We start from the raw sequence: 9,957 nt of genomic DNA, 5'->3' as shown, positions 1-9,957 counted from the left end.
GTGACTTGAAACTTGCAACCTATTTCATGAATATAAATGCATCCTGAATAAAGTCAGTTTGCGATTGCACACCCTGATATTCACAAAATCATTGGGTTTTTAACCGCAAACTGCCTTTCTTTACTTACAAAACCCCTTTTATGACTTGGAAAATTGCTTCAGACAAGAAAAATGTCTTAACGTCCTTATTGACCCTGCTGAATCGCAAATAAGAGTGTGCAAGTTAGGGGTTTTCACCTCCTATTTACAAGTTTGAAGGGAATATATCAATTGTTTGTGACCACAATTGCAATTGAAAACCATTAATCAGATACCAACACCTTGAAGTGGGTGTTATCTGATTTGAAAAGGTGATGGTATCCTCTTTGCACCCCTTCACTTTTGTGAATCTTTAAAAAAGTTTCAAATAGAGTTGGCAACAATTTGTTTTTTAACACAGTCCCGCTCCTAACAAGTTGCATTAAAAATCTCTTTATCTAAGCACAATCAAAAACAAGCAGGGCTGCTCATCCTTGGAAGCTACCATCTCCATAATTGTGGACTGTGGCTGGGGGTTGCAAATTTTGACCTACCAAATATCCATTAGGCAGGTTATTCTGCAACCGCCCACAAGTTTGTATGTTGTGAACTGACCTGTTTGTCCATAGGTTGGTTCACAAAATCAGAATTGATTCCCAAAAATATGGTGCTCAATTTAGGAGCACCTTTTGCAATTCTTGGAACATGAGGCCTTAATGAGGTAGGTCATTTTGCAACCCACTACAAATCTGAATTTATGAACCAAAATAGGTCTGTTTATAAAATTGTTTACTGGTCAGAAACATACTAGCCGCTAATTTCAACAAGCATCTTGCGAGCAGTCTGGTCCCAAGTACTGTACACTGGCTGGCCATGATAAATGCAGAGGAAGTCACTGTGCAGCAGCCTGATATTGCGTAACTCCATAGCCTCCAATTTATATGGGCATGTAGGGTGAAAGCCCAAGCAATATTTAATATTAAAATGATTTGAGACAGGCATGCTTAACAATGAAATTGTTGTTTCTCTTTCTTATCTTCTGACCTGAACTCCATGAAAAACTGAGATACAAAAACAGCATTCTGCAACTGAGTTTGTTTATTTGTTCAGAGATAATCAGCTCTGCTCCAAAATAGATGTGGAGTGACTATTTGATGCCTTCTTTTAATAAATAATATATCGGTCTGTTTGAACAATTATGGGAAGAATTCCTATCCAAAAATTAACTCAACTAAATACAAGCAGTTGATTTATTTGTCAAAAAGTTCTGTCAACATCCCATAAAATGCAGGTTGTAGGTTGATGATATTCACTATCCAAATTATGCTGTCTAATTATATTGACTGAGGTCGACTCAAATATATTCTTTTAGTGCATTAATAATCACAGTGGTTCTCCAGGTGCTAATACGATAAGCTGAATTAACTGTAAAAATGGACGCACGTCAATACCAGAAGAAAGTTAGACGATTGGAAGAAGACTTATGAAAAGTACAGTTAATGTAAGACTCATCCGTCAATATTACTGTATAGGAAATTAGCTACAATTAGACAACTACTGCAGGTTCCATGAACTAACAGAGCTGAAGCCTCTGTCTTACAGCTGAAGCAAAGGGCATATGTTTCAGGAGATAAGATAGGGGCACCACTATCCCAAACCTTTAAGAGGGACTAGAAAGAGACTATGGGGGTCATTCCGACCCTGGCGGTCCATGACCGCCAGGGCCGGGGACCGCGGAAGCACCGCCAACAGGATGGCGGTGCTTCCTGGGCAATTCTAACCGCGGCGGTAAAGCGCGGTCAGAAAAGGGCAACCGGCGGTTTCCCGCCGGTTTACCCCTGGCCCAGGGAATCCTCCATGGCGGCGCTGCTTGCAGCGCCGCCATGGGGATTCCAACCCCCTTCCCGCCATCCCGGGAACGGGTGTTGTGGGGCCCCTGGGTGCCCCTGCACTGCCCATGCCACTGGCATGGGCAGTGCAGGGGCCCCCTAACAGGGCCCCATAAAGATTTTCAGTGTCTGCTTTGCAGACAGAGAAAATCGCCGCGGATGCCACTGCACCCGTCGCACCCCTACAACTCCGCCGGCTCCATTCAGAGCCGGCTTCATTGTTGAGGGGGGTTTCCCGCTGGGCCGGCGGGCGGCCTTCTGGCGGTTGCCCGCCGGCCCAGCGGGAAAGCCAGAATGGCCGCTGCGGTCTTTTGACCGCGGTGCGGTCATTCGGTGGTTCCCTCCAGGCGGGCGGCTCCCGCCGCCCGCCGGGGTCAGAATGACCCCCTATGTTACAACACTCACAGCAACTAACAGGAAGATATTGACAACAGAAACTGAAAGGCTGGAGGAATTTTGTAGGTTCTATGCCACACTCTGTATGAGGGATGGGTGCAGACCTGAGTGGTCTCAAAGATCCCTTAAACCAGCTAGCCTACCCCAAAATATCCCACAATAGAGAATTCTAAAAGCATAAATAGGGAGCACCTGTGAAAGAGGATGAAGTGGCACAGGGAACTAAATTGCTCAAACCTAATAAAACACTGGGCCCGGGTGGATTCATTGTTATGAATGTTATACTAAAAGACTTATTCCTAGGCTAACTTACTTTTTTAATTGTTGTGTGGAGGAAAGTATAGTGATGTCTTCCATGAAGGGGATATTATTACACTTGTAACCAAACAAGGCAACAATAAAACCTGTACTCATCTTATAGGTCTGGAGAATATCTTACCATAATTACCCTGATCAAAGCAGGTTCATAAAGGGGAATCAATCCCACAACAACCTGCAACAGACAATCCATCTAGTCAAATTGGCACGCTTGAAGAAACTACCAGCTATATTGCTAGCTTTAAATGCAGAAAAAACCTTGGTTTGGTGGATTGATGCTTTCTGTGGGACATGATGCTAGGGATAGGAATGGGCCCCATATTCATGAACATTGTGATGGCTAATTGCAAACAAACATGGGCATAGATTTCTCGCAGCATGTATCCCGAGCAAGGGAGGCAAGGCAGGGATCTTCCTTGTCCCCGCTGTTCTTTGCTGCAAGTTTTGAACCATTTGCTTTCAACATTAGGAACTCATTGTGGATACTGGAAGTTAAGTTTGGGAAAGATTGACATACATTTCTGCTATATGCTGATTATGTCCTTATGACATTCGGAATCCCGGAAGAATCCCTATCTGTGGCACTCAGTGAGGTTTTTATGCCAGTTTTCAAATAGGCAATGCATAGGCAGTTCATAAGGAACAGCATACCCCTATCAGGAACACATACATTGCAGTGGAAAGTTTGTCAATCGATTGAGTGATGGACAGGTTCACATTGACACTTTATAATCCACCACTGAGAAACTCATTCAGCATTTACATTTACATTTACATTTTACATTTAACTAATTCACAATACATATCGGGCAGCCAATACAGAGTGTAGGAATGGGCAATATCACATCAATATAAGCAAATAGGCGACCATGCATTGCTAATATATGTGGTATGCACACTAAAATACACAAATGAAGAGAGTGCTAGTAACAGGATATAAAATAACATGCCTGTTTATAACCATCAGAATTATGCAGTGCAATTACAGAATGACAGTACAGCATGATGGGTTAGAGGGGACAACTCTGATGCTTTCCGCGGGAAATGGAAATGGCTTGTGAGGTAACTCAGTTAATTTGAATCCAGGCAATAGGAGATACATAAAGTAGTCTGATCCCGTCATGAATATCTGGAGTAGACCCATTTCGTTTAGCATGATGAAGAGATATTCCTATCCTAGAAAATCAAACACCTTAGAGTCATCCAAGAAGGCATCTTTGGCATCCAGATCAGGAGCTAAGTCATTTGGCAGGGCACAGAGTATGCAGAGGGTATGCGTTGATGATCAGCTGGAGTCAAAGACAGATTGGTCTGGTCTCACCATGTCAGGTAGGAGGAGGAACAACTATTTAGACATTTAGCTAATATTTTTGCACCACATTTTCGCAGTGATAAAGGCCAGTGTGACCCGCATTTATGTACAAATTTCTCTGGCTTCAACAATGCTATCAACAGGGCTTCTTGCATGGAGGGAGGAAATATCTTCTATGTTCTAGCTTCCTCATGTACAGCTAGAAGGTGCGGAGCAACAATGTCAGCATATCTTTTGTAAAATTCAGCTGGAAACCCATCCAAGCCCGATTTTTTACCTGTTCCGAGCTCTCCTATCACCGTTTGGAGATCATCTACTGTGAACGGTTGTTATAGAAATAATCGGTGTGTGTCATGAAGCCAGGCTAACTCAGTCTCTGAAATATTCAGCTATCTGGGCTGAGTTCTTTTCTGCCTTTAGAAGTGTATTATTCTGTGAAATAATTTAAGAATATTTTCGAAATCTATGGAGTGTCTTGGTGAAGGACGCTCATTCATCTTCAATCTTTAGATTTAATTTGCTGCCCCGGGACATTTAATCACCATAGCCGGTATCTTACCAGATCTCTCACCCTAGCTAAACTCCAGAGCTCGAGCATATTTGCCTCAAACTTGCCTCCCTCTCTCCGCTATATCTATGTATTCAGCAATCGTGTTCCTAAATTGTTCTATATGGAGTTGCTTATACCGCATGCTAGTATGAGTTTTAAGGCCTTTATGTCGGGTTTGAGGAGTAATGCTAGGGAGTGATCAGAGTGTGTGTGAGCCAGGTGTTGCACTTCATTTACCCAAAGACCCATAACTGGCATGAGCAGTCAGTAGTCTAATCGTGACCACTTATCATGTATTGATGAGTAGAAGGTGCCTTTGCTTTTTGGTGAGTATTTGTGTCTCCAAATTTTTAGGCAAATATGCTCCCACATTTGGCGCAAACCTGGCAATCAGCCACCAACTTTCCCCACAGTGGTGCACAATGACCTGCCAAACTGGTCCTGTAGCATGCAGTTGAGATGCCCACCACATATCTGGGTTGATGGGTCTGTATTTAATATTGTGTCCCACAATGCTGTAAATACTTAGGATAATTGATATTCAGGCTGTAACAATTCACAGTGACAATGTGGATACCCCTTTATCTACCCCAAAGAAGCAAATATGTGCCATGTTCATCAATATGTATGCCAAGCATGTGCAGTAGTGGACCTCTTTTGACTATAATGATCACTCCAAAGGAATGTGAAAGTATGAGGAGAAAAAGCTGTGGGATGCCCATGTCCATCTCTTTGCAAAGTTGAATTCAGATTGGGGTGTGAGACAGCAATGTTAATGTGGTGCCTATCACGGTAGCTTATTGCATGGCCCATTTTCAGAGGATTATTCAGTCATCTAGCATTCCTTTGCAAACAGGATATTGCTGCGTTTACACATCCATCATGCATGATGAGACATCAGTTTCGGTGCAGTGTTAGTAAGCGTGTGAATGTATGTTTATTCATTCCTCTTGCACTGTATGTGCCAAGTAACAGTGTAAACTTTCCATTCACCATCCCTCACTCTGGTGGTCCAAACCCACCAGGACATATCCTATAATAACACAACCAAATGAATAGGTGAAATTATTCATGGTAATCTACTAGGTGTGTTACCCATGGGACACTTCTTCAAACTCAACAGTCATTCCTATAGGCCCATAAACGAGTACACATGTCTAAGTATAACTGAGTGTAGACGAAGAAGGAACCACTGTCCAGTATGCTGAACCTTGATAGTGGCAACATCTACATTTGCGAGAGCAATATGTGTTGATTATATTATGTCTATGAGATGGGAGCATAGTCTTTTGGCAAGCATCATCAGTGTGATTTGCTTTGATTGGTAAGGAGGGTGTTCTGATCCGGTGAGTCACTTTGTCATGTTTTTTCCCAGTGCAGCCTTTTCAATAATTCAGAGGCCTGATGTGGCGCTTCATAGATGTGTTACTTTCCTGGATGTGTGACCCTTAAGCAAGCTGGATATAACCTAGCAAACTGGATATCTGCTTTAAGACGTTGTTTCTTCACCTGAATACATTTCCTTCTAGCTTCTTGCATGGATACTGTGAAATCTGGAAACAGGGAAATGCCATTACCTTCATATGAGATATGTTTTTTCGTTTGCTAGTTTAAGGCATGTATGTCTATCTCTGAAGTTTAATAGTTGTGAGATTATGCTGGCGTCGGAGTACCAGGTGGAATTACACTCTGTAGTCTTAAAGGTCTCTCAAGATGGCAGTACTCAGCTCCATCTAGATACAAAAATATAGCCAATTATTTAGCGGCTACTTGGCAGCACTCGTTTGTAGGATGTATGCTAAAGGGTGTTGATGCCCCTCTGTCCACACAGTTGTAGCATCACATAAGCAGTTTACAACTCGTGGTGACCCCAAAGGTATGGCATGGGGATGTATGTAATGCCAAAATGTCCACGAACCAGTAGCGAGTCCCATCTTCCACCTTACCATCATACATGATATGTGTAAGGGTGCACCAGCAGACTCAGGCATCACAGAAACACCCCTTTATACTTCTCCTTGTTTCGTTGCATGGGGGAGATTAGATTTACAGGGCATTGGGTGCTTCCAGGACCTACTTTTTACTTTAACAGCTAATTAGGGTGAGCAAGGAGTAACAACCCAATACTTAATGCAGTTCAGGGAAGAGTTGTGCAACGTCCTCCTTTTGCCACAGCTGTGCACCAAACATGGCAGAAAAGCGGTTCAGGCCCTGTGTTTCACTCGTCAGACCAGAGCTGCATGCTCTCTGAGGTGCCTCCCTGACACAGGGCCAGACTGCACTAGCAAATATGTAGGTCTCTACCCACTCTTCTGCTTACAACGCACACCTCCACATTAGTTAATTTGTGGGGTGCAGCCACGCAAGTCAGTGCCTGCGATATCACCCTGTTTTCTGCCTCCAAAACTGTCTGCCGTTGCAGTGACTTACAGCATTCCTCAGCTAAAACAGTACCTCTACCAGGCACTGCAGCAAGGTGGAATCAGTTGCTCCCTTGAGTTAGCTGAAATTTGTGGTGCATTAGGAAAGATGGCTTCTTAGGCAGCAAGAACCTCACAATTGTTTGAACATTTTTCGAGGTAGCTCTTTGATGCACCCCACAGCACTTGGGGCCATATGTACAAACACATTTTCCCATAGACACAGAATGGATAAAACCGCTTGCTACATCTGCCCCTTGGTGAGCTAAAAGAATTTCAGGGGATCTCGTGCTTTAAAATATACCTAGACAAATTTTAAAGTCTGTACCTATCACTGGGGCATGAAACCAGTTACAGAATTAAGAAAAGGGATATCCATCTAAGTGGGAACAGGCTGCATTGAATAGATGGAGGTCAAGCGAAACCTAGATGTGAAGGATGTATTTAGGGTAAATTACTTACCATTGTAAACTCAATCAAATAAAACTTGAATAGCTGATCCCATCTGTTCGTTTTCTGGAAATAATAAATAAATGTAACAGAAACTAATATCCTTCTAAGATTTCTATATCTGTTCAAACCTTCACCCATTCCCATACAGGGATACTTTCTGGAGCACGTGCAAATGTGCCTAACACAATTTATATGACAGAATGCTAAACTTCAAAGGAAGATAGTCAATACTTCTACCTCTAGGTCTTGTCTTGTTATGCATGGCTGTTTAGAGCTCCTTCTTCAAGTAGTCCAAGAGCAATGGATGTGCTGAAGAGGTCAGATTATATTCAAACTCAGGGCAGCTGGCCAAAGTCCAATTCTCCAATGTGATTCTAAGTTATCCCCAGACCTTTGGGTTAAACCAATGTTGATTAATTACTTTTTTCTTATACTGTGCCTCCAATCTTCATTGCAACACGTTTCAAGTGACAGACCCCATGTGAGATGTACATTGACCAGTTCTTTTCCAGGACCACAGGGTATTGGAACTAGGGATAGGTGAGCAGCCTTACTTCTCTGGAGCTGTGCAGCCTTGTCCCTGCCTCTGGGCCATTACTTTCTTCGGTCATAAGTCCAATGTAGTTCACAGACTGACACGCTGCCACTTGCTTTGTACAGGCCCAGTGCAAAAAACATTCATCCTTCCTTCCTTATTCCCTTTACATTAGGCCACTGTCAGGTCCATATGGCCTAATAATCAATGGAGCGAGACTGGAATCTAAGGAATAGCACAGAGGGACAAGACGAAAGCATGGAGTCTGCTTGCAGTGGTGACTAAAGTCTAAGCAGCACTCTACAATCTTTAGAACTGTTTACATAAAGAAGGAGTGTACCTAGCCCCACTCATACCACTTTCATGCACATATCAGAAACAATGAAGCCAACCATGGTGTATTACAAAGATCTACCTGAGAGAGCAAGTAGGCAGTATCTCCACAGGGGTTGCAAAAAAGGGATGGTACCCCAACTATCACTCCATGCCACTATGCATTAGTAGTGACATATCTGGTTATGTGGGGTGGCTGTCACCCACATTTGAAGGAGTACCACTTTATGTAGACACAATCACCCAACACAATCACCCTACTAGTAAGCAGCACACCATAATCATGTAGAGCATTTGTCTGGAGAATTGTGACACAAGCTTCCTGCACAAGAAAGCATGCCAGGTATGGACCAATAATAAACAGGAAGCTGGATGTTGCATAGACACAGCATCAGGTGCTTGCAACCTTCCAAAAGGCTGCATTTAGAATTAGGTGACCTGTTCTTTAAAATATTCACTACTTGTGCTCCATAACAACCTTTTGTCGTTGTTGACAGTCTATTGTGACATCCATGATCTCGTGTGGTAGAGGAATGTTCTAGAATGATGAGAACAGCTGATTGTCCCTTCTCATCAATCCTGAGAGTACCTTCCAAAAATTCCAGCAATTTAATCTAGGTCCCTTTATTAGAAAATAAAAAATAATCTGAGGCACATATGTAAAAAGACAATATCTAAAATAGTAAACTAATAGGGAAGCATGCAATAATTAAGTAAAACATAACACTTCTATTAGGTGAAAACGTGCTTCAAAATAGTTTCACAGTGCCAAAAACACCCCTAACATTGCAGTGGTATGCGCTCAATACATAATTCATTAGAATAGGAGGAGATGTTCTCTGTTGACTTTCTTGCTGACTTTAGTGCTATGAGACAAGAGTTCTAATTCTGCATCAGCACTCAACCAAAGATTTCATGACTTCTAAGAAAGTCACTATCAGCCTGAGTTAGAGTTTGGTGGTGAGTGTACTCCGTAGCAACAGCGACAGAGTACCCTCTCTGTCAAACTGAAATTCTGCTCGCCTCATTTAGAGACAGGCAGAATTTACATATTTCAGTGACAGATGCTGACATACTCCTCCCACAGTTCAATGGAGTAAAAGCTGTTCGGGCTTGGCGATTTGTTCGCCTCTCCTATTTAGGCAGTCAGATTTTCAGTTTTTACCTTCACACACTGCCATTCAAACTGTGGTGGTAAGTGGTGTTTAACACATGCTTTATTCGATCAATCGATCATCAAAGCGAATATACAATAGTATTAAGAATAAGGATAAAACCAATAATAATGATAATAATAATACATAGATAAGAATTATAAAAACATGGATACCTAAGAGCATGGTCCAAATAAAATTCTCAGTCCACTTAATATACATGATACACATAATACGGTTTCAACCCCCCTCCTGCAGTTCTTATAAGAGTAAAAAGTAAAAAGTGGGGCTCTGAATTAAAACACAGTCCTTGCAATGGAATTACGTATTCGCCATGCTACTAATAAATATTTACTAACAGCAAGTATTAAAACCGTAGAATGATGACTTTTTAGAATCCTCAAAGCAGAGGCACAGTGGTGGTAAGTGAAACCAATAACATTTTGAGGACCACACGTCAAATGAGAAAACTCCCATGCAGAGTGAGGTCATTGCTTTTTTTTTATTTTGGAAAAGAAAATCCCACTTTGGAATTTTGTTTTTGAAAATAAAAAAAATATTAAACGTGTGCTTTACGGC

Source organism: Pleurodeles waltl, chromosome 4_2 (genome assembly GCF_031143425.1).
Source record: "Pleurodeles waltl isolate 20211129_DDA chromosome 4_2, aPleWal1.hap1.20221129, whole genome shotgun sequence".
Lineage (NCBI taxonomy): Eukaryota > Metazoa > Chordata > Amphibia > Caudata > Salamandridae > Pleurodeles > Pleurodeles waltl.
Note: the sequence above shows the minus strand (reverse complement) of the source record.